We start from the raw sequence: 26,826 nt of genomic DNA on the forward strand, positions 1-26,826 counted from the left end.
CTCTGTCCTTGCTGAGCGTCACTCCATTCTTGGCTCTAAATGTGTTCAGTCTTTGAGTGCATGGTCTTCACTGTGCTGCATCGTGACTGTCTGGGAGTTGCTCTAATTCCTCTGCTCTTCCCACTTACCATCTGTTCTTTATGTCATGGGTCTTTTGATGAATCTCAGCCTTCATTTGTTTGTAGACCTGTTTTCTTTCCTTTGAGATCTGGGGAGACACCCAGTTGAGGAACAACTTGTGCTTGTGATTTAGTTGCACCAAAATCTCCTGGTCCTTCTTGAACTGGTCATGATGTTTCTTGGTGGAGAAACCACATATGATGTTGATGATGGATTTAAAGGCAGACCAGGCACTGTGGATTTTCACTCACTCCCATTCAGTGAGCGTTAGCAAGTTGGATGAAAGGCACTAACTGAGTAGGTACTTTTTCCCAGAGTCCTTGAGTCTGTGGACTTCGATTTTGCTTCTTCCTCTAGCACCTCTGCTGCTGCTTTGTTGATAACAGACTGGCCCAGTCAATAGCTGGTTCAGCATTTGTTAGCTCCTGCCATGGTGTGGCAGATTTGAATCTCCTCATGTTTGCTCACTCAGATAACAATATAGTCAAGCTGGTGCCAATGTCCAGGGAGAGGCTGTTGCCATAAGATCTTGTATTTGTCTTTCTGATGGAATACGGTCTTCTGTATGATCAAGCCGTACTGCAGTCTCTGTGTCAGGAGGGGTTTCCATTGGTACATGTTTTCCCTTTACATTCCTTGTCATCATGTCTTTCCAGAGGTTTGTGTCCATCCCAACTCTGGGAATAACACCAAGGAGAATCAGGTTGTCTCCTTTTTGACATTGGACAATGAGCAATCAAGGCTTGAGTAGAATTCCTCTTTGGTCTTATCTGTTTTTTCTAGGCTTGGGGTGTACACACTGATGATTGTGGTGTACTACTTCCAGATAAGAGTGAGGAGTCAGAAGGCATTCATTCGTCTTACTGAGGAGCTTACTGAGGTAGTCAACTAGTTCACTTTTAGACCAACCTGATGGAGTTGTATTTGTCCTCAGTCTTACCTTTCCAGAAGAAGGTGCAACTGCCACTTGGTCTCTGAGTTGACCTTCTCCTGGCTGCTGTGTCTCATGCAGGGCAGCAATGTCAATGTTGTAGTGCAGGAACTCTTGGGCAATGACAGTGACGAACATTGAGGTCTTTCATTGCTGGGTTTGTCTGTGAGGGTCCTGATGCTCTGGGTCCCAAACTTCATTCTGATAGGGTGCAATATACCTACATAAGCTTGCAGTGGACATTGCAGTCTGACAACCACATGGCCCTGGCAGAATGAGGTCTTTGTCCAAAGGCAGGGCTCTCTGAGACAATAAGAGACCAGAATCTGTTATACGGATGGGAACTAACACATAGCCCATGCTGTTGTCCCTAGCATAGCCACCACCCTAGTTGGCTGCAGTCCTGCTTGTTTGTGAGACAGTGCTAATGAAAAGAGTAACCTCTTTTTTGACCAGGCAGTAGAATCCAGTGAGGCCAGGCAATGAAGCAAGCCCATAGCTACCTCTCCAGTCATGTCTGTCCATTATTGTGGAACTGTTCTTTAAATAAAATAAATTAAAAGTACTATAGCAGCACCATAGGAATCAACAACATTTATTATTTCAACATGGAAGAAATTTTAGTTTATAATTGGCCATATTTCAAGACTGAAAAATGTGTTGCTGGAAAAGCACAGCAGGTCAGGCAGCATCCAAGGAACAGGAGAATCGATGTTTCAGGCATAAGCCCTTCTTCAGCTCTGATCTCCAGCATCTGCAGTCCTCACTTTCTCCATATTTCAAGACTATCATCTTTTTTTACTTTCACCTTTTGAGACTAACTCCATCAATCTTCAATTGGAAGTCATTTTGAGCAAACTGAAAGTAAGATGACGGTTTAATTTTCACAATATAACCAGCTCTTTCTCATTACCTCTTTGTTTTGCTGAAAAGCATTTTAATGCCCCAAACTGTCATTTATTGAGAAGGATATTTACCCAAAAGGGAACTAGCACTTGTCAATTTTCACTGACAATGAGAGAATGAAAACAAGCTGCAATTCATTTGCCTTTATCTCCAGCACTATTTTCCCTTGTTGGATGTGGAAAGTGTTCAATGAATAGTTATTGGGCTTCAAATTGAATTTTGGCAGGAAAAGATACAGAGTCAAAAAAAGCTGCAAATGCTGGATTCCCAGGTAGACAAGCAGGAGGCTAATAGAATACAGCAAGCCAGCCAGTATCCTACATGATGCTTAGCTTGCTGTGTTCTTCCAGCCTCCTGCAGGCAAGAGAGCCAGGCAGCAGTGAATGGGTAGTCAGTTCTGTTTTGTGTCCTGCTGACTATTCTTTTTTTCATTGTCCTACTTCCTATTTCATTAGTAATTAACCTGAAATACAAAGTTTTGAATTCTGAGTGTAGTGGTTTTCTTATTAAAGTTTAATGTTTTAATAACAAATTGTGGGAAGAAGTGCCATTGAAACTATTAATCACATAAAATGATGCTGTAATAATTCAAAAGGTTCGCTCCCTCAGATAAAGACTGCCAATTTCTCTTGCGATTTTTAAAAAAACACTGATAATTTTTTCAGCGTTTCTGACATCAGCAGTTATGTTAAGATAGACACAAAAAACGAACTAAATAATTGACCTACATATATAACCTTTTAGATTATCCTCAAAAACAAGTATAATTTAGTATAGAACTGTCCTTGAAGCAAAATGAGTGGAGGACTGTAGCAGCACCAAAAAGAATCAACGACAGTCATTATCTTCTCTCAGATCCTGAAAAAGACAGACAGCATCATTTGCTATAGAAAAAGGATTTACAGTTTTAGTACATTTTACGAAGGGACTTCTGGTAAGATATTACTTTGATACCTTTGATTCACAGCCTAGTCAGACCATGTAGAATGAAATTATAGAAAATCACATATCCTTCAATAATGTCAATAAGTTGAAATCTGTAAAAATTCACTGCCTGGTTGCATTAGGCTTTTACATACTATTGACATCACCAGAACTACTTTTACACATTCCAGTTTTTTGAACATTTCTCCTTATTGCTTCAATATTACAAAACTGAACAGTCATTCAGGTTGTCTTTTTTTTCCTCAAATAGAAACCACTTTACATTGTGAATAATTAAACTTTCCACATAGTGTTGGCAACATGCCTTACCCCTGTCCAAGGAAGAAAATTTGAAGCTACATTAAAGTGACATTTTCATGAACTTGCAGTTGCACTGAGTAAGCTTGAATTAATGATTGCTTAGGGATACAAGTTCATCCTCAATGGAAACAGGAGAGGGGATAATAATTACATTACTCCCACTTGGTTCCTTATAGGCAACAGAGAGGTGACATTCATCTCATCAGTCTGGGTTGAGGTTGAGTTGAAAAGCCAGTGAGCTGACTTACTTTATCACTGTTCCTGTCATTTTAAATTCCATAGTTAAGAAATTTATTTTGCCTCATAGTTTACTTGTATTACAAAACCAAAACATTTAATATTCTCAGTTTCGTTGAAAAGTTAGGCGGCTGTATATCTGACATGGAAAGTTTGCAAAATAAGCATGATTTTTATTTTCATTTTCAACAGCTGGAAATCCCTTGAGCAATTGTACAACTTCCCTGAACGAGTGAATATATATATATATATATATATATATAGAATATATATAGAATATATATAGGGTATGTGTATAGGCTTGGTGTGTATCTGATGATAAAGCATATGATCTAAAAATCAAAATCAAAACAAGATATGATTAATATCAAAAAGAGATTCTAAATAGTGTTACTTTTTCATTGTTGCCAGGTCCCACACTCTCTGCCATGCTAAGTAAAGAGGGTCATCCATTTCTGAAACTTTGTTGTTGCCAAAAGGCTTGAGCTGCATAAAAGCAGTCTTATGTATAAAAAGAGAATGATGTCAACTTTGTATTAAAAATATAGTATGAGAATTGTGAAATCTGAAGGAGACCAGTGTCCTCTTGTAACATGAAACAACAAGAGTACACTTTGACCTCTAGTGTCTGCCCTGGAGCTGTCCACATGAAGGTGCTGAAGATGACAGCTGCAGATGTTCTGGGTATGCAATTAATTCAGGCTATAATGTATCATAATAATCGAGCCTGGGTAGTCGCCTGGGCAGATGTGACCTGCAAACTAAATTACTGACCAAAGACTGCATAACAAACCTAGTATGTGTCTATGGATCAGCAGAGAAGGTTTGATATCTCAGCAATCGACCAATCCTATGTAACAAAAGAGAAGGGTAATCAAGGGTATAGCAGCTAATATATTGAATTTCATCTAGAAAATTACATTCATGATGGCTGTCTGTTTGTTCCCTATCTTCAAAGTGTAATGATCAGACTTCAGTTTATTTTCCTTGTTAGAAGAACTGTGCAATTGGAAATGAATAGAATAATTAATTGTCATGGGATAAAAAGGCTGTTATCATTTTATTGGGATATTGTACTTTCAGCTCTCATGGATGAAGGGACTTAGTTCTGCAACTGCTTTGCCATGGCAGCTGCTCCGAGCTGACATGTCAACATGCATCAGCACTTTGCTTTCCACTGCAATGCCACTTTGACCTTCAGTCGCAATGAGCAGTTGTGTCACATGTGCTTCCATCCTGTTTCTCACAGCTTCCTCTCGCAAATTGTAAGAAGATCAGAGGCTGCCTGTAGAGGAATATAGCCTTACATACCCTGGAGGGATGATGGTTGAGGAAGTGGGTAGTGCTGCTGCCTGAAACACTGTCGGAAATAAAGCTGCCCTAATATCATAAATGGTACATTCTATGCATTATAAAGCTCTCCCACCATTCCATCCAGGTCATAAAAACATGTGCTACTTATTTGAAAGGAGTTAGAGACTACAACAATTCAATTGGTACCTGCTGAAGAAGGAAGTTAAACATTAGTGAAATAATCCTAACCAACAAATAATATGCAACATTTTTAAAGGAAATCACCGACTCATTCACTTAACAGCTTCAAAATAATAACACATTTGAACAGAACTGCATTATTTTCTTCATTCTCTGTAACTATTAGCTGCAGTGTCCTTTAAGTGACCTTGTTTGTGCATTGGAATGGCGGTTTCCAATAGTTGCTGGCCCCTATTGCAGTATTTTGAACAACGCACTAGTGAGTCCGCACTGTAGCACTGCTCAGGAATCAATATTGCATCATCAACAGCCAATAAAGGGGCTGCCAGCATGAATTAGCTGAATGTAGTTGCTTTAAAGCAGAACTGCAGGCTTTAAGGAAAATCCTTACATGATTACTAGCCCCAACACTGAATCAATATTTTAATGCAAAGAGTGAATCTGCTATAATTTAATTTTGGTCCACAGGTCTGACATACTTCTCTGCACAGTGCCTGATGGAACTAAAACTGGTAATGACTAAAAACCATTACAGGATAGGGAGCATGTTAACAGTCTAATACCACCTCCATTCATCAGTGATTTATGTACTGATTTCATACACTGTATATTTAGTAATGAACCTAAAGCCATCAAGGGACATAGATGGAACCATCAGTAGAACTAGACCTTTGAGAATGGGAAAAAAACATTATTACAAATTCATAATCTATGTATCCTCCCACCCACCCCTCCCCTAAATCCATCTACTTTTCTTTCCCCCTTTCTCTTTCTCATTAAGTGTTTTTTTCATTTACTGCCTACGTTGGAGTGAATGTTCACATCATTCTCATTCACTGCAGTCTTTTCCCTACAATAATCAGCAGCAACACTCCTCAAGGACTTTTTCAAGATCATGACCCTACACAGAGTAATCATTAGACAGACTTATTATTATTTTCCTAATTAATCCAAAACAACCTTGATTTCCTATGGCTCTTTCCTGCTGAGCAATGATTTGATTATACCCATGTTGACAAACACGGAGTCACAAATTCTGCTTCATTTATCATTTGACATGGACAGTGTCAGTCTGCTTTCTCATGCATTAATTGGGAGTGGGAGGGTGAGGACTAAAAGGGCAGCAAAAATGGGCAAATAACTTCTACTTTAACTTCTGTCCCAATGTTTCATGCCCAGGCACAAGCAGCAGGAAATTCTAACAGCATTTTAGCCAATTGTTCTAAACAGCATTAAAGTAAATTAAGAATCTGTTGTAAATCTCAGCTTTATGTAGAATGCTTGCTCTGCCACTCACAATGGTTTTATCTTAGCAGGCTGGGAAATCTTGTTCACATTCAGCAGAGCCATTTCCTTAAAAATATCTCCTTAAATGCATTTGGTTCATAGTATTTTGGTAGTGGAACCAACCACTGTTTGCTTTTCCCTTTAGAAACACCAGTATTTGCAACAATTCTATGATGTAGCTGTTCTGTAAATTTAAGAGCAAAATAAATAGCTTTACAAATATAATTTTAAACAATGGAACGTTAAATTGCAAAATGGTAATATTAGGCAATCTTGTTTTAGCTGAAGTTACATTCAGTTGTTTTTGTGCTGATTCAGTCATATTTGTGCTGATGCTTTTCATAGTTTGTTGTTCTCATTTTTAATATGAACTCCTCTCTGTAATATTGATTAATGTGTGAATTCATAAAACTCGAGAAGCTTTGGAAGATACAAGATACTTGTATACAACCTGCCTTTAAGAACTGAATTCAGGAATACCAGGCTTCATTAATGTAAAGACTAGAAGGGACAGAAGATAGGATCATTTTGGCTATTTTGGCTTTTCAGTTGTTTCTAATTATTTTGCTTTAAATTAAAAATACTGCTGCATTTTCTTTATTCATCCTGAGGGAAATTACTTTAATATTAAATAGAAATACGAAGCTAATGTTTCCAGATTCAACTAAATGGCAATGATATGACAACAATAAACATCAATGAATGAGAGTCTAATGAGTCATTGCTATTAACTTATAGAGAAATTCCCTATCTCACTTGCAGTCTAAAATAGCAAAATAACATAAGACCTCTTAGGCAAGTTCTTACTAAATGATCACATAGACAGTCTCCCTGGGATTTCCAGAAACCTATTAAGTGAAAAAGCAAGTATACCAGGAGCTTGGTGCAAAAACCTGTCCGCTATCCCTAACTGCTGCATAAATAAAAATATTGATATGATTACAGATACAATCAAATATAAACATCTGTATCATTAATATATTGTTTAAAAGTTAAAACAGCTTGTCTGATTATTTTGATATATGTAAATTAGTAATCAAAATATAGGTCTATTGTAGATAAAGCGTATGTGTACAAACATTGCTGTATCTCTCTGCTGTGAACAGTACAGTCAACATGACTTCCAAAGTCTGACAGAGACACAAGTATCCTGAACAAAAGCAGTATTTGTATTTAGAACGCATTGGTATCACAACTTGATGTGGTTGGTGAAAGGGAAGTCTAGAATGTTCTGAAATCATTCTTTTGCCCTCATATGAACTTTAAATAAGGCTGGGGTGTTGATGGCCTCATGGCATTATCACTGTACTATTAATCCAGAAACTCAGCTACTGTGCTGGGTACCAAGCTCAAATCCTACCACAGCAGATGGTGGAGTTCAAATTTAATAAAAATCTGAATTACAAGACAAATGATGACCGTGAATTCATTGTTGAAAAAAAACCATCTGGTTCACTAATGTCCTAGAGGAAGGAAATGCCATCCTTACCTGGTCTGGCCTACATGTGACTCCATACCCACAGCAACATGACTAACTCCCAAGTACCCTCTGGGCAATTAAGGATGGGCAATAAATGCTGGCCTAACCAGTGATGCCCACATCCTGTGAATGAATTTTTAAAAATCAGGCACTATCATGACAATATTTATGGCAAAATCAATGCTGGTGATGTGGGATGAGGTTACAGAATTGTGAAAACCTTGTGTTTCTTTTGTACTAACGATGAATGAAGTCATATTTTGAACAAGACCATTATCCCTGACTTTGATTTAAATGATTTGCACTCTCAACCAAATAACATCTAAAACAGAGATGCGGTTCAAAATGAGAAACCAGTGAATCTGTGGGATACCATTTGAGGGTCTGACCCAGACATACACCATTCTTGACAGGTGCATTGGGCAAAGATTAGGGGCCAATTTTTAAACGGGATTGTATCATGCAAAGACACTGACAAACATCCACCCCCTCAATGCAAATAAATGCTATCATTGCTGTCCGCATTCTGTGATGTGCCGTCTTCCCTAATAATAATAACAGCAGCATTAAGTAACAGGCAAAGTGGAATTTTCCTACTCCAGTTTGGGGGATGTCTAATTCTATACGGTTTGTGTTGATAGACAAGTGAAGCGTGCAAATGACTGTCACGGAGGGAGTTGCTCTGGACATCCTGTGATGAAGAAGGCAGTGTTAGTCTTTTAATAAGGTGGCAAAAGCCCCTGAGAGAGTTGAATGTAGGAGAATTGGAGGCAAGTGGTTGTGCTGTTACTTGGTGCTATATAACATTAATAAGTCATAATGTTGCAGCAGTCTGTCCGACGCCACCTTGTGTGTGTACTGAATATTTTTTCAGCACTGCAGTTCAGCATCGGCTGGAGCGGCTCTTGGTTATTCTAGCTGCCATCGCCTGCGAAGTTCCACAGTCCACATTCACTAGGATCATGACAGAGCAATTCCACCCTCAGCTTTCAGCCCTCTGTATCTAACACACATCAATTATTTAGTGGATATGTTCCTAATATAGTTTGTCCTTTTCTGTTCATAATGAGACAATCACAAATGATTGCCACTGAAGCTTAAAAACTTTTATGTCCCAACTAGTTGGATTTGTAAAGGATTTATTCCATGGGTAGGTTTTCTCAATAATTGCCAGTAGAATTTCTGTACCTCTTTTCCAACATTTTAAATGGCTCACCCATCAAGTTTTCAAACAGGGTAGATAAGGAGAAACTATTTCTACTCTTTGGAAATTCAAGGGAACATAGTTTGAGATTAGGGCCAGACCATTCAGGAGAGATGCTAGGAAGCATTTCTACACACAAAGAATCCCTACAGTATGGGAGCAGGCCATTTGGCCCATTAAGTCCACACTTACCCTCTGAAGAGCATTCCACCCAGGATAATTCCATACCCTTTCCATGTAACCCTGCATTCCCCATGGTTAATCCGCCTAGCCTGCACATTCTGGCACACTATGAGCAATTTAGCATTGCCATCTTCCAGGTGTTCCAGGTGTTCTGGTTTCCTCCCACACCCCAAGGATGTGCAGATTAGGGGGATTGGCCATGGGAAATTGCCCGTAGTGTTTGGGTATACACTAGGGGGTTTTGGGTGGGATGCTCTTCAGAGGGTCAGTGCGGACTTTTTCAATCTTGATGTCCCCTTTTCTGTGGTCATAAGCTTCACCATTCTTAAATGTGACCTCCTTAGTTTCTGTTTCATCCTTTTCTATATCATGATCTTGATGGACGTCGTCTGTTTGCAATCTTTACCTTCCCTGATGACTGCTGCTGTAACACTTCTACATCCTACTCTCCACTCCCTTCCAAAACTATCCCTTTCCTGGATGATTTGCCTGAAATGCCAGCCATAAAATATTGTTTGCCTGATTTACACCCTGAGTTAATGTCTGGGCTTATCTGTTTTTCCAAGATGGATGCTTGTTTTGCTTTTGCAGTGCTGATTAACTATCTCCAGAGAGGACAAAATATAATAAAAACCAAAATATCCTTAAAGGATAGGTGTTAGTCAGTTATTGTCCATTAACTAATGGATTGTTTCATTGTCCTACAAGATTATGACTGCGACAAATGCTTTAAATTGATGATGTTGGTCTGTTCAGCATGTGTGAGACGGGAAAGCAAGGCAGTGTTCCGGAGATCCCTGTTCATGTAACCAAAGGTTAGTCTTTCAATCTTGGTCTGGTGACATTAATTGACAGTTCTTTCTGAGTTTTTTGAAGAAAGTGTCAACTCCTTGATTAGCTGATGCCCTGCGATAACCAGCCTGGTTGTCAGGGATTTCATTTCACAGACTAAAAGCGGCAGTTCTCAGGAAGACAAGCAGAGAGAAAGAGACAAAGATTCTCAGTGATTGGGTGTGAATCTATTGCCAACAGGCTATTGATGTTTAAAGGTTTCTGTCATCTTCACCAGGAAACATTGGTGTCTGAGGCCATCAATTTGCAGGCTCGTGGATAGGGTGAATATCAGTGGCATCTTATTATTGTCATTTATAACAGAGTTCTGGAGAAGATATAAAGAAGATTAAACTGTACTGTTCATTCATATATCTCATGCAAATAAAACTATTTGTTGGTTCAAGGTCTATTGACATTAACTGAGCAGGGAAACTATCCTGAGCTTAGAAAATTTAAACCCACAGGCATTACTCCTGATCAGTCTCCCATCCAAACTAATGGCTACTGTTGCTAGCTGTCAGATGAGAGTAGAATGGCAGGTAGTAGGAGGATACAGGCAGACACCTCAACAGCAGAGTGATGGTACAGGGAGGAGGTTTAGGCAAGTGTCCCTCACCTAAGACAAGTGGTACACCCAATGCTGGGAAGGCCTGAACTTGCAGGAACTACAGGAGCTCTCTTGGTCTCACAGAGAAAATAAACGGTACCTCTTCTGGCCCTAGCCTCTCCACATAGAAGCCTCCTTAGAAAATAAGATGGGGGAAGCAATTGTTTAGCAACATTATCACTGGACTGTTAATCTCGAGACCCAGATAACATCAAGGGGGCCCCATTTGAATCCCATCATAGCAGGTGGTGGAATTTGAATTTAAGTGGAAAAAAAAATGCTCTGCAATACGAGTCTAATTAGATTTCATTCCCTACAGTGTGGAAACAGGCCCTTCGGGCCAGCAAGTCCACACCGACCCTCTGAAGAGTAACCCACCCAGACTCATTCCCCCTAACTAATGCACCTAACTCTACGGGAAATTTAGCACGGCCAATTCACCTGACCTGCACATCTTTGGACTGTGGGAGGAAACAGGAGCACCCGGAGGAAACCCACGCAGACACGGGGAGAACGTGCAAACTCCACACAGTCGCCCAAGGTGGGAATTGAACCTGGGATCCTGGTACTGTGAGGCAGCAGTGCTAACCACTGAGCCACAATGCCGCCCCCGCCCCCCCCCCCCCACCCAAGCCACTGTGCCACCCCATGATGACCACATGTCGATTGTCAGGAAAAACCCAAGTGGTTCACTAATGTCCTTTAGGGAAGGAAACTGCCATCCTTATCTGGTTGGTCTACATGTGACTCCAGACCCACAACAATAGACAATAGGTGCAGGAGTAGGCCATTCTGCCCTTTGAGTCTGCACCACCATTCATTATGATCATGGCTGATCATCCTCAATTAGTATTCTGTTCCTGCCTTATCTCCATAATCCTTGATTCCACTATCCTTGAGAGCTCTATCCAACTCTTTCTTAAATGAATCCAGAGACTGGGCCTCCACTGCCTTCTGGGGCAGAGCATTCCACACACCCACCACTCTCTGGGTGAAGAAGTTTCTCCTCATCTCTGTCCTAAATGGCCTACCCCTTATTTTTAAGCTGTGTCCTCTGGTTCGGCACTCACCCATCAGCGGAAACATGTCTCCTGCCTCCAGAGTGTCCAATCCTTTAACAATCTTATACGTCTCAATCAGATCCCCTCTCAGTCTTCTAAACTCAAGGGTATACAAGCCCAGTCGCTCCAATCTTTCAACATAAGATAGTCCCGCCATTCCAGGAATTGACCTCGTGACCAACAATGTGGGTGACTCTTAACTGTCCTCTGAGCAATTAGGGGTGGGCAATAAATGCTGGCCTAGATAGTGATAACCTCATCCCCTGAATGAATAAATAAGATAAACTTTATGAAAGTAAAATCTCGTGGTGGATGGTGAGGATGAAGTGAGATTAAAAGCAGAAAGTGCTGGAGAAACTCTATCAGATCTGACAGTACCTGTGGAAAGCAAAACTGAATGAATGTTTTGAGTCCAATGACACTTCTTCAGAACTCATGAGTCTTGTGAGCTTTTCCCATGAATTTGCTTTGCATGAGTAATTTCCAGCTTTCTGTCGATGCTTAGCTAACTTTTCAAAACAGATGAAAAATGCCTCAGCTTCTCTGACCAAATCTTGGGAATGGAAACAGCTCCACACTGGGTTTTAGATTAGACTCAAATCTTTCTTCATCAGAACATTCCCTAGAGTTGGAGGAGTTTTCCCCCTTCGTTTCAAAGCCGATATTACCCTTTCCTCTCTTGACTGAAATGTTCTTTCCCTTTCTTTTCTCTCCCTCTAAAATGCTCTCTTTCTTTTTCTGACGTGCTGTTGCTCTATTCAAATTTTGCTTTAAATTTCCTTTTCAATTTTAAGCTGGTTCATACGCAGTTAACCTCTTGCTAATTTGAATGACTTGCCATTCAATCTGCATCACATTTATTCCAACTTCAGGTGTTGTTCTAGTTCTTCAAGTATGCCAGCTTCCTTAGCCCCTGCTTTTCACTCTAACTCTAACTTCCCACCCAGTTGAATGAGCCTAACCTCATTCATTCCTTCCAAATCATTCAGAGATAAATCTTCTAGCTGTAAAGGTTCTCAGCAAACATCAAAGCTATTTTGATAGAATAAAGCTGAAAGAAACCTGGTAAATTTCCTTCCATACTTTTCCTATTATTAACATTCCTCTTCAGTAATGTTCTTATTGAGTATCTAGCTACAATCCCCCACTTTTATGTTATAACAAAGGCTAGAGGAATGCTCCATCAGTCTTGATCCACTACTCCATATGTTGTAACAGAAAACTTAAAATAGTATTTCCAGTTGCCAAAATGATCAATTAACGATGTTATCCACACAAGTTTCTAAACAGGATCTATCAACCAGAATTCTTATTAAACACAATTTATTATCTAAACAAACGGATTCAATATGGGTTCAATAATCAGTTAGCATACACAGTGTGTAGCATGGGGCCTTAATATTTATCCCTCGAAGTATTCCCAACTTCTCCATGAGAAATATAAATGGACAATAAATGCTGGCCCAGTCACCGATGCCCACATCCAGTCAACGAATCACAAAAAAAACACACAATGCAAATATACATGTGCACTTCCGAGAAACAGAAAATAAAGAAATTGGCTTGTTTAGAAAAACACCTTAATTACTGGTTCTTGAAGGTTAATGGATGAAATGTTTGGTGTTCTGCAGTCTGATATTCTGGCACATTCAAGTCTCTATCATACATAGTTGACTCAAATATCCTGTACTATCAGTTTGATCAGGAAATGCAATCATGATGTTGAGAGTTTGTTTTGAGAGATCAGCTGGGCAGCTTGTTCACAGCAACATTTCCTCCAACCCAGTTGGTCCTTAGCAGGCTTCTCTCTAACTAAACCAGATAAAACAAATACATAACTCTAAGCCAGTCACTGTTCAAAAACAGCCCCCTCATGGGATTATAGTAAAGCAAACAGCCATTCCCAATCCACATGCTCCAATTCTTACCCAATTCGGTTATAGTTGGCCTTCCCCCAATTTAACACCTTCATCCAAGGTCTACTCTTCTCCTTATCCATAAGTATCTGAAAACTTACAGAATTATGGTCACTATTCCCAAACTGCTCTTCCACTGAAACTTTGATCACCTGGCTGGGCTCCTTTCGCAATATCTGGTCCAGTATGGCCCCTTCCCTCATTATACTATCCACAGACTGTTTCAAAAACCATCCTGGATACACCTAACTCATTGCTCCCCTTCCAAACCCACAGCATTATGGGAGCCCCAGTCAATATGGGAAAAGTTTAAAAACACCCACCTCAAAACCCTGTTATTTTCACATCTTTTCAGAATCTGACTATACATCTCTTCCTCTGTCTCCCACTGGCAGCTGGGAGGTCTGTAGTTCCATCCCAGCATTGTGATTGGACCCGTCCTATTCCTGAGCTCTACCCATATGCCTCATTGCAAAATCCTTCCAGGATGTCTTCCATCAACACAGCTGTGAGATGCTCCCTCATCAGTAATGCAACTTCCCCCACCTCTTTTGCTTCCTCCTCTGTCTCACCGAAAACACCAATATCCCAGAACATTGAGCTGCTAACCCTGTCCCTCTTTCAACCATGTCTCCATGACATAAACAACATCATAGCTGCCTGCGTGAAACCAGGCTCCAAGTTCATCCATCCTACCTGTTATATTGCTTGCATCGAAGGGTCCAGTTCCGCTGAGCTCAGCAACCTCTTCCTGACTGCTCTTCCTTTCAGCTACACTTGCCTTAGTCTCAAGCTCTTCCCCAGTCTCTATACGTGCTGACCTGCTCCTCCAGATCCCATCCCACCTACCACACTAGTTTTACGCTCCGGAGTGACATTTTCAAATCTCCCTGCCAGAAGGTTGGTGCCCCTCCAGTTCAGGTCCTTCTTGTACAGCTCCCATGGAAGACATCCCAATGATCCACATATATTTTTTCCAAGGAACGTCCCTATAACCCCACATTTCCCATGGTTAACCCAACTAGCCTGCACATCCCTGGACATGATGGGCAATTTAGCATGCCAATCCACCCTAACCTACACCTCTTTGGATTGTGGGAGGAAACTGGAGCACCCGGTGGAAACCCACACAGACATGAGGAGAACAAACAAACTCCACATAGACAGTTCGCTTGAAGGTGGAACTGAATCTGGGTCCCTGGTGCTGTGAGGCAGCAATGCTAATTACTGAGCCAACACGCTGCCCACCTGAGATCTGAATTAAGGACAGAAAATTGGGAATATGCAGCATATAGCAGAGACAAATAGGCTAAACGTTTGGGAGAGAGTCTTCATCAAAATTCTAGTAAAGGGTTGTTCTTACGTTTTCTTCTCCAACAGTTTCATTTTATTAAAATCTCTCCAATAACTCAGGAAGCCCGACTGGAAAGAAATATTGTTTATTGTTGAACACTAAACTAAAGCCACTACTCACAGTATATGTTGACTATTCCCAGCCCAGGATAAACAGTTCTGCAGAACCTGAGTCTGCTTTCTAAAGGGCTCAGGTGATGAGCTCCAGTTGGTCAGACTGCAGTCTGTTACCAAGGGAATTCACGGTCAATGAGCTCCATTGGGAGATTAATTAGCGACTCCCCCTGTTTCCATTTCCATTTTCCAAAATTGAATGTTATTCCTTAGCACTGAATTCCTTGAAAATTATGATATTTCAGATCTGGCCTCCAGGCTCAAGACTTTTGTTAATAATTAGGAAAGGCAAATGCAATCCAGTGAAAGGAGCTTGTAACTGATGTGTTCATTCACTCATGCTGTATTTTAAACTGTTGGTGCCTTCTTTTGACAAAAAAGACTAGTTTGACACAAGGATCATTGATTGGAACACTGAGAAATTCAAGCTACCCAAGGTCGGTGAATTTTGAGGCCACTACCAGAATTCTAGAGTTGTTAACAGCTGTGATTGACCTAATCGATCATTGCAGTCATTTTGATGTTACATAAAAAGGTCATTGTGAAGTCACATGGAAGGCAAGATAATCACAGAAAGCGTGACGAGGCGTGTTTAATAATTCACAAGAAGGATCAGAAAAAGATTCTTTAATAAAGCGCAACATTTGGCTGATATTTTATCTTCATTCAGCTGAACGATTTATATGTGCAGTGGCTAGGTTGGGCAAGTGCTGCTCAGCAAACGGCTTTGCAGAAATATACCTGGAATACTCTGCAGGCTGAGGGGCTCACATTAAACAATTCACTGCATGACCATTCCCTGAAGAGGGTGGGGGTGGGGTGAAGCCAGAAAGAAAGATCATCGCATCCAATATGTTGAACTGAAGACTGTGGAGCAGAATCATTGCCAGTAAATCGCGGTTCTTATTTCCACTGAATGTGACATGAGGGGTATGGGTTAATGCTTCCATTGATGCAGGCCTGAAACCAATTACAAGCTTTAAGGAAGTGTACCATCAGCTATGCTGCAGGAAAGGGGAATGAATTATTTATTTATTTAGTTATTCAGGATGTGGCATCACTGACAAAACAACTGTGATCTTGAACCTCTAATAGCCCTGCAGAGCAGAATGTGCCTTCATCAACCAGTCAGTCCATGTCATAAAATACCTTGACCATGAGTAAGGGGAGGTGGGGATGGGAATATATGTCTGAGATATATATATATATATTATGGCTGAATGTTACTAAATTTATTTCACTGTTTCAGTATTTTCACCACTTCACCCAGGCCTTTAATGTACCCTGGCAGAATTTGGTGAAGACTGGGTTCCCTCTTGTGCCTTCACAATGAGTTATTATTCATGTGTGAGCTCTGTGTGTGAGTATCAGCAGTTTATTTAAGTGCACAAAGCATCACAGGAAGGATTAATCCTATCCCCACCTGTTTCATATGAAGGGCACCTTAAAGAAGGAGAATGAAAGGTGAAGAGATGTAGGAAAATTTCAGAACCTTGTAGGCAACGATACATCATAAGACCATCAGATGGAGGAGCAATATTAGGCCATTCAACCCATCAATTCTGCTCAGCCATTCAATCATGGCTGATATGTTTCAAATCCCCATTCTCCTGCCTCGTCCCCCTAACCTCTGATTCCCTTACTAGGGAATAGCAAGAACCTTTCTATCTCTGTCTTAAAGACACTCAACGACTTGGTTTCCACAGCCCTCTGTGACAACTAAAAGCATGGCCATCAAAATATCAAGCTGCACAAGGGACCAGAGCTTGAAGATATCTGATGGGATTGTGGGGTGGGTGGAGATTACAATGAGAGGAAGTGGTAAAGCCATAGAAGTATTTCAAGACAGGGATAAGAATTTTAAATTCAAAATCATAGAATCACACAGCTCAGAACAGGCCCTTCAGCCCATTGAGTCTGCATCGTCAAAAATACACAACTAACCCCACTTTTCAACAGTAGGTCCATGATCTCTTCAAGTGCTCATCCAAGTATTTCTTAAAGGTTGTGAGGTTTCCTGCCTCTGTTACCTTCACAGGCAGTGCATTCCAGATTCCCACCATTCTCTGGGTACAAAACCCTTTCTTCAAATCGCCTCTAAATCTTCACTCTATAATTACACCTCCTTATTATTGATCCTTTGACCAAGATTTGCTTAACCAAGACCCAATCCAGGATAGCAGTCAGAATCAGAATTGATAAACAATAATAAGCAAGTCACTTAGTGCCCATTCCCCCACATCCAGCCCTAACATTGCTTATCCTTCCTTTGCAGACAGCAGTCTAATTGCCTTTGGAAGCTTCCAATTGAACTGGCCTCCATCAATTTCTCAGTTCATGCATTCCAAATCCTAATCATTCACTGAGAAATATTTTTTTCATGTGGTTTATTAGATTAGATTACTTACAGTGTGGAAACAGGCCCTTCGGCCCAACAAGTCCACACCGACCCACAACCCACCCAGATCCATACCCCTACATTTACCCCTTCACCTAACACAACAGGCAATTTAACTTGGCTAATTCACCTAACCTGCACATTTTTCGATTGTGGGAGGAAACCGGAGCACCCGGAGGAAACCCACGCAGACACGGGGAGAATGTGCAAACTCCACACAGTCAGTCGCCTGAGGTGGGAATTGAACCCGGGTCTCTGGCGCTGTGAGGCAGCAGTGCTAACCACTGTGCCACCGTGCCGCCCACTATGATTCTTTTCCCAATTACTTTAAATCTGTGCCCTCTCATGTAACCTAGTCATGAGTGGGAACAGATTTTGCCCATCAACTTTACCCAGATCCCTAATGACTTTCAAAACCCCTAGGAAATCTCCTCTCAGCCTCCTCCAAGGCAAGTTATCTCAACCTCAACAATTCATCAACGTAACAGATTAGACTAGATTACATTACATTACAGTTTGGAAACAGGCCCTTCAGCCTTACAAGTCCACACCGACCCGCCGAAGTGCAACCCACCCATACCCCTTACCTAACACTACGGGCAGTTTAGCATGGTCAATTCACCTAACCTGCACATTTTTAGACTGTGGGAGGAAACCCACGCAGTCACGGGGAGAACGTGCAAACTCCACACAGTCAGTCGCCTGAGGCGGGAAATGAACCCGGGTCTCTGGCGCTGTGAGGCAACAGTGCTAACCACTGTGCCACCGTGCCGCCCTAATCCCTGGAACTAATTTTGTGCTTCTTTTCTGTACCTTCACCAATGTCTTCACACCCTTCCTAAAGTGCAGTGCCTAGAAACAGATGTAATGCTCCAACTTGAGGCCAAATTCGTCTCTTATCACCATTACCTCCCTAATCTTGTTCTCTACACCTCTATAAGTACTGGCCAAGGTACTGTATTCACCTGTGTCTCAACCTGCCAAGCTATCCTGTCACCATTGATAAGTTACACACATGTACACCCAGGCTGCTCTGCTCCTACACTCCTTTTAGAGATTCATGCCCTTTATGTTATTTTGTCCCTCCATGTTCTTCCTACCAAAATGGATATTTTTGTATCTGTCCACACTGAACTTCATCTGCCCATTCCACCAACTTGTCTATATCCTTTTGAAAATTTACCCTATTCTCTTGACAGCTCACAATACTTTTAAATTTCATTGAATAGAATCCCTACAGTGCACATTGAGGCTGTTTGGCCCATTGAGTCTGTACCAACCCCCTGAAGAGCATCTCATTCAGACCCAGAACCCCACACTACTCCATCTGGCCAACATATCCCTGCACAATTTAGCATGACCAATCCACCCTAACCTTCACATCTTTGGACTGTGGGAGGAAACCAGAGGACGGAAAGGAAACCCACGCAGACATGGGGAGAATGTGCAAACTCCACACAGACAGATGCCCGAGGCTGGAATCGAACCCATACTAACCACTGAGACCCCACATTTCAAAATGGGGTCCTGTGAAAAAAATTGAAAGTCGCCATAATCTTACTAGATCATAACGCTGCTTTCTTCTGAGAGAGAGATGATTCATGATGGTTTATCCTGAGCATTAGCACATCTCAGGTAAGGGAGATATTGAGAAGGAGAATCCTTTGTAGTAACCTCAGGTGGTGTATGATACTGTTAGCATCACTCTGTACCTTAACCAGCCGTCCAGCCAACTGAGCTAAACAAAAGCTCTGAGGAAGGGTCACTAAGCTCGAAATGTTGACTGTGTATTCTCTGCACAGATCCTGCCAGACCTGCTGAGTTTCTCCAGCAATTTCAGAATTCCAGCATCTGTAGTTCTTTGTTTAATTTGAGAAACCTAGACACCTTAAGAGCCATGGAAGTTGTCCAAATGTTTGACCATCTCAACGTACTGACTGATAGCATCCTTACAGTCTGTTCACCTCCAATGTTTAAGCGGATAATGACCTTTACAATGCATCGAGGAAGGGCCCAGCTGAGCCTGTGCGTTCAGCCTTATCCCACACAGTGGTGAGTACAGCACTGGATACTAACCTGAATGTTCAATAATGGTTGAATACAAAGACACAACATTGTTTCTTCAACAATGATAGAAATATCCATAATTCCCCTGAAACCATCCTGCGTGCCAATTATGGAGTGTGCACATTTAACTCTTTGACTCAGCTAATCTCAGCAAATCACAATGATGCACACCAGAATATAGTGAAAGCAATATAATGTGAAACATTCACAGTTATGTTTAATTTTGAAAAGAGAACCATCTATGCTATTGACGTACTCTCAAACCTGAAGTTAATGGCAGTGGAGATGGGTACTAAATTTGTGACCTTTTTTATTCACTTGTGTGTTCTGGGCATCGCTGGCTGGGTCAGCATATATTGGCCTTCCCCTTGAGAAGATGGGGGTGAGCTGCTTTCCTGAACCACTGCAGTCCATGTGCTATAGGTTGACCCACAATACTCCTATGGAGCAAGTTCTAGGATTGTGACCCAGTGACACTGAAGGAACGGTGATATATTTGCAAGTCAGAATGGCTTGGAGGGGAACTTTCAGGTGATGATGTTCCTATGTATTTGCTGACCTAGTTCTGAGTTTGAAGGTGCTGACTAAGGATCTTTGGTGAATTTCTGCAGTGTATCTCGATGACCGCGGTGTAGACCTTCCTTGTTTGATCAGGAGACTGTGCAATAGGCTACCTGTCAGTGTAGCATTGTCAGCTATTAGTAGGGTACACCAATGAAAAGTTTCTCCTGTTGCTAAATCAAATGTTTTTTGTACATATGTCACTAGTACTTGGAATTTTAATTATAATTATGTACGAAGGCGCAAAAAGAGAGAAAGCAGAAGAGGTGATAGCTGTGGTTACAATGTTAGGAATGACACTTGGTGACAAAATTCTGCAGAGATAATTTATCCACGATGGATGTTTTTGTTTCGGCTCGGGGTGAGATACAGTTAGCTGTCCATTTACATGTAAAAGCTAACTTCTTGCACTTGATGTTTCATTAATCTCATATCTGATTAAATGAGTTGGACTTAGTTAAACAGAAATGGAAATCAGGAATTGCAAGTGGTGAACATGAAGCTGTTGGATTATCCTAAAATCCAGTCTGGGTTACTAATACACTTTTGTCAATAATTTAGTTAATTTATCAAGGAATGTGGGCAGTCTGAGTCCTGAGTGGCAGAGAATCCACAGTGCCTGTTAACATTTACTTGGCCTTCATTCTTAGAGGGTTAACGACTGTAGGTTTTCTTCAGGTGCAGAGGTTGTACCCCTACCTTTGTGCCAGGATGACTGGATTCAAGTCCTACCTGTTCCAGAGGTGTGTAACCACATCTCTGAACAGAGTTGATTGGAAGATAACTCTTGTCAAAGAAAGTTTGATGAAATAAATCAGAAATGATCATCCTCATGCCATAGAGACTGGGGCTGAGATATATTTTTGAGGCAAACTAAAAGGAGATTTATTTTGTAATATCATTGACTCATTTTCAAAAATTAATTTGTTGCATCTGAAGTAATCAAGTACGCAATGATGTTTCTGAGAGACGTGACAAGATACAAGTTCTTTCTGTCTAAGGATCTTGACCAGATGGGCCAATGGGCTGAGAAGTGGCAGATGGAGTTTAATTCAGATAAATGCGAGGTGCTGCATTTTGGGAAAGCAAATCTTAGCAGGACTTAGGGAGTGTTGCTGAACAAAGAGACCTTGGAGTGCAGGTTCATAGCTCCTTGAAAGTGGAGTCGTAGGTAGATAGGATAGTGAAGAAGGCGTTTGATATTCCTTTATTGAGTACAGTATTGAGTACAGGAGTTGGGAGGTCAGGTTGCGGCTGTACAGGACATTGGTTAGGCCACATTTGGAATATTGCATTTCCTGTCGGAAAGATGTTGTGAAACTTGAAAGGGTTATGAGGGGCATGGATAGGGTAAATAGGCAAAGCCTTTTCCCTGGGGTCGGGAGTCCAGAACTAGAGGGCATAGGTTTAGGGTGAGAGGGGAAAGATATAAAAGAGACCTAAGGGGCATCCTTTTCACACAGAGGGTGGTGTGGGTATGGAATGAGCTGCCAGAGGAAGTGGTGGAGGCTGGTACAATTGCAACATTTAAGAGGCATCTGGATGGGTAAATGAATAGGGAGGGTTTGGAGGGATGTGGGCCGGGTGCTGGCAGGCGGGACTAGATTGGGGTGGGATATCTGGTCGGTTTGGAGAGGTTGGACCATAGGGTCTGTTTCCATGCTGTACATCTCTATGACTCTATTAACTCTGCTCTCCCTGGACCCAAGGTGACTGACAGCAACCAAAATGGAGAATGTTTATCCCTGAGGACGAGCGTGCCTCATCTTGATGAATTCAAAGTTCACATAAAACAGCATGAAACTGCACAATAAATGAAGCTACTCAAACTGTAATCTATTGTTATATAATTTCTTACTGTCAGAAGCAAATAGCAATTGTCCTCTTCATTTAAAATGGCCATCAATAATGTCTAATGTTCAAAGAATGTGGGAATAACAAAGATGGTAGCATTTGTGGAACTTTATAAGATGCCTTCTTATATTTTTCTACTTCAAAAGTGCAAAAAGTGATTTGAAGTGTTTAAACATCCGTAAATCCTGAAATAAATATATTTCAATTCTGTGGTGTGAGGATTAGAAATTAATCTAGTTGGGACACATTAATTCTGAGGCTGTCAGGGTGCACTTCATCCTACTAAACCATTAGGGAAATCCAAGGGCTTGGAGACAGACATGTAATTGTGAAAGCCCTCCATATATCAGTATGGCTGATCATATATCCCAGCTGAGACCTATTAGAACAGGGGCCCCCCTCTATAATAAACAGTGGAAACGTGTATTGGGGTCAGCAGCATGACAACACAAAAGGAACAAAAGTGCAGAAGCTGCCACAGCAAATAAGTGAACCAATTGCTAACAGTTGCAATCAACATGCTTCAGTTAAAAATAACCAGAACCAAACCTGAGAGGTACATGAAAAAGCATTTTCTAACAGAAAACTCATTGAAAAAAAATGCAAAGTGAAACTGGATTTATGTACACTAAAAGATTTATGTGCAAGTTTTTCAGGAAGATGGCTCTAGATGTGAGGAAATCAGACTCTAACAAATCCGTTACAGTGTAATGAATTAACTTTTAAAAGCTATGATATCATTGGTACTAAGAAATCTGTCAGTCAAATCAGGTAGCAATTGTTGTTTGCTGAGTCACTACTGCAATGCAGCTGATTAAGATGACTTTTCAATTTTCAAAGTGAATCCAGTTATTATGACATATTCACTAACGTGTTAAGTTCCACAATAGTTTTTCAGGGCATTATCCTTCCTGATACAAATAAACACACAAAACCAAATTGCTCAAGTATTTTAAGCTTGTTTAAAAGATTATTTTGCAACAGTGGCTGTTGGCTGCTTAAGATTTTTGACACAGTCATCTTCTGTCACTCTTGCTCAGGGAAGTCAAAGAGAAGAGAAAGAAAGCAACAATAAACTTGTAAATCTGTAAAGTCTTTCATGCCCATAGATGGACATAGAACTGCTCCACAATCATTGTGTTCTGAGCTAATGTTAGTTTTGTTATGTAGCCAAATTTACTAGCTAACATATACAACATGCTCCTACAAATGACAAATGATCAGTCACCCTGCATTAATGTTGCTGGCTGAGGGATAAATATTGGTTAGGATGTCAGAACAGTATAGCTGATCATATATCCCAGCTGAGACCTATTAGAGCAGGGGCCCCCCCTCTATAATAAACAGTGGAAACGTGTATTGGGGTCAGTAGCATGACAACACAAAAGGAACAAAAGTGCAGAACCTGCCACAGCAAATAAGTGAACCAATTGCTAACAGTGGTGAGTGGGGCATGGGTGAAGCTAGTCTCCAGAAGCAATATGAAAGAGTGATGTAATGAAAAGGCAACAGATCTTTAACTCTGCCTGCTTTAACTTCCTATTGGCCAATTTCCCACTGCCTCGGCAAGACAGCCAACATCGTCAAAGACCCCACCCACCCCAGTTATCATCTCTTCAGTTTGATTCAATTTGATTTGATTTGATTCATTATTGTTATGTACCTAGGTACAGTGAAAAGTTTAGTTTGGTGTGCAGTACAGACAAATCATACCATACAAAGGGCATCAAAGTAATGGAACAGAGTGAGGAATGCAAAGTTACAGCTGCAGACAAGGTGCACAAAGAGCGAGATCAACATTAGATTTTTAAGTTGTGAGGTCCATTCAGAAGCCTAATAAACAGGAGGGCACCTCCTCTGTCAGGCAGAAGATACAAAAGCTTAAACACGCGTATGAACAGATTCAAGAACAGTATCATCTCCACTGTCATTAGACTTCTGAATGGAATTCTCAATTTCAAATCTAATGTTGATCTTACTCTTTGTGCATCTTCTCTGCAGCCGTAACATCTTGCTCTGTTCAATCACCACATGTTCTTTGTATAGTATGATCTGCCTGTACTGCACGCAAAACAAAACTTTTCACTGTACTTAGTACATATGAAAAAAATAATTCAAGTCAAATCAAACCAGAATGAAGATGGTGTTAACTTTTTAAATTTCATCCTAAGTAGAAGCAAATGCAAAATGCTAAGAAATGAGTTTCCCAAAATAGAATTTGAGCTGTCACTCTGAAATGTTTACTGGAAATAAAAGCAAACAGAGTGAATAATTTGCTGCAAGCATCACTTGTATGGAGTTCGACCAACATCACTCTCGGATCATTTATCTCCACCTGGACAGGTGGAAAAGCAGAGGTTACATTTCAAGTCCAGCAATTCTTCATCACTGGATCTGTAATATTAATTTTTTTTAATCCCCACAGATGCTGCCAGACCTGCTGAGCATCTCCAGCAATTTCTGTTTTTGTTTTAGATCTCTACCATCTGCAGTTCTTTGTTTTATTTTAAGAAAGAACTTCTGTAGGTACAGGTACTTCCCTCAAATTCATAAATCACAGATGTTATGTTTCAGAAAACTGAGCAAGAGAAATTATGTCTGTTTGAAGGCAGCTGCATTTTTAAATGTGTTGCTTCCTCTGTGAAGTACAGATTTTTTGATGAATCTGACATCAAACCAATTAATTGATAGACAACGCACTGGAATCAATAATTAGGGATGCGGTAACAGGGCACTTATAGAATCATCAGATGGTTAGACAGAGTGAACGTGGGCTATGAAAGGGAAATGATGTTGGATCAATCTAGTTGAATTTTTGAGAATATAGTTAGTGGAGTGGAGAAGGGGGAACCAAAGGATATGATACACTACAATTTCCAAAAAGCATTTGATAAAATACCCCAAAGAGGTTTTCACACATAATTCAGATTCATGGGATGGGAGTGATTCATCAGCATGGACTAGTTCAGGGACAGAAAACAGAGAGTGGGAGTCAAGGAGTTATTTTCAGGTTGGCCGGCTTTAATGAGCTGGTCACTGCTCACACTTGGACCTCAGTGATGTAATTGGCAGCTGGCACCCTGACTTAGGCATTTAACGTGCTTACCTCCTAAACAGTAGATCTTGGTAATGTCGTGATCTACATCACATGTAGCAATAGGTTAATGTTTTCAGTCCATGCCCAAATGCAACAAGACCTGAACAATTCCAAGGTTTGGGCTGACAAGAAAAAATAACATTGGTGCGAAATAATTGCTAAGTAATGACCATTTCCAAGAGAAGAGGTTCTAACTATTGACCCTTGACATTCAATGGCATTACAACACTTAATCCCTCAATATCAACATCCTAAAGGCTACCATAGATGATAAATTGGACTGAATCATCCCAGTTGTAATGTCTACAAGAGGCTAGCAATCCAGCAGCAAGTAACATACCTCCTGAGTCCCCAGTCCACAAGGCACAAGTCAGGAGTGTAATGGAATACTCCCCACTTGCCTGGATGGGTGCAGCTCCAATAACACTCAGGAAACTTAACACCATCCAGGACAAAGCAGCCTGCTTCATTAGCACCACATCCACAAGCAATCACTCCCTCCACCAGTGATACTCTGTAGCATTAGAAATGATCATGGCTGATCATCGAGCTCAATACCTTAGTCCTCCCCTCCCCCCATATCTCATGATACCTTTAGCTACAAGAGCTATATCTAACCCCTTCTTGAAAATACAACATTTTGGCATCAACCACTTCCTGTGGTAGTGAATTCCACAAGTGGACCACCCTCTGAGTGAAGAAATGTTTCCTCCTCTCAGTGCTAAAGCGGCATGAATAGAAGGAAGTCTTGATTAGGTTCAATAAAATATGATTGGAAGTGATTGGTATGAAGCATTAACACAGGCCTGCACCACATTGTCTTATTCTGTGCTGTTCATTTCACATAAATCTGTATAATTCTATGGATGTGAGCAGAATATCTTGCTAGTCAGCTTTGCTGTGCCTATTACATACTGTTCTGTTAGCTGGTTTATGACAAGGTCTCAGTAGTTTCCTGAGTTATGATCTGCTGTAACTGCTCAAAAGGTTTTTCATCTCCTCTGTCTTTAAAATACTCACATCACAGATTGGCTTAGCTACCTCTTGACAATGCTGCCAATTGGGCCCAAGTGTTTGTCTACAGTGAATAAGGGGGTTGATTGGCAGGCTGAGTTGCCTGGGTGACTGGTTTCTAAGGCAGAGTGATGTTAACAGCATGGGTTCAGTTCCTGCACTGACTGGGGTTACACGAAGCAATCTTTTTATCGACCTCTGCCCTCACCTGACATATAGCCCTCAGGTCAAACGACCACCAGTTGTCTCTCTCTTTACTGAGAAAGCAACCCTATGGTCTCATATGACGATGGTGATTCCACCCAGCATGGCTTAATATATTATTGCCTTCTGCAGTGTACTCTGGGCTTCCAAAAAGATCATAGAACCATATAGCATGGAAACAGGCCCTTTGGTCTAACCAGTCCATGCCGACCATGTTCCCAAACTGAACTAGTCCCTTCTGCCCATGTTTGGCCCATATCCCTCCAAACTGTTCCTATTCATGTCTTTTTAAATGTTGTTACTTTACCTGCATCCATCACTTCTGCTGGCAGTTAATTTCACATATGAACCACTCTCTGTGTCAAAACATTGCCCCTCATGCCCTTTTTAAAACTTTGTCCTGTCAGCTTAAAAAAGTGCCTCCCCTAGTTTTGAACTTCCCTACCTTAGGGAACAGACCCTTGCTATTCACCTTAACTGTGTTCCTCGTAATTTTATAAACCTCTATACGGTCACCTCTCAAACCTCCTACACTTCCATTCCTCGCAACATCTTGGTAAATCTTTTCCGAATCGTTTCCAATTTAATAATATTCTTTCTGTAGCAGGGTGACCAGAACTGTACACAGTATTCCAAAAGCGGCCTTACCAATGTCCTGT

Source organism: Chiloscyllium punctatum, chromosome 5, assembly GCF_047496795.1.
Source record: "Chiloscyllium punctatum isolate Juve2018m chromosome 5, sChiPun1.3, whole genome shotgun sequence".
Classification (NCBI taxonomy): Eukaryota; Metazoa; Chordata; class Chondrichthyes; order Orectolobiformes; family Hemiscylliidae; genus Chiloscyllium; species Chiloscyllium punctatum.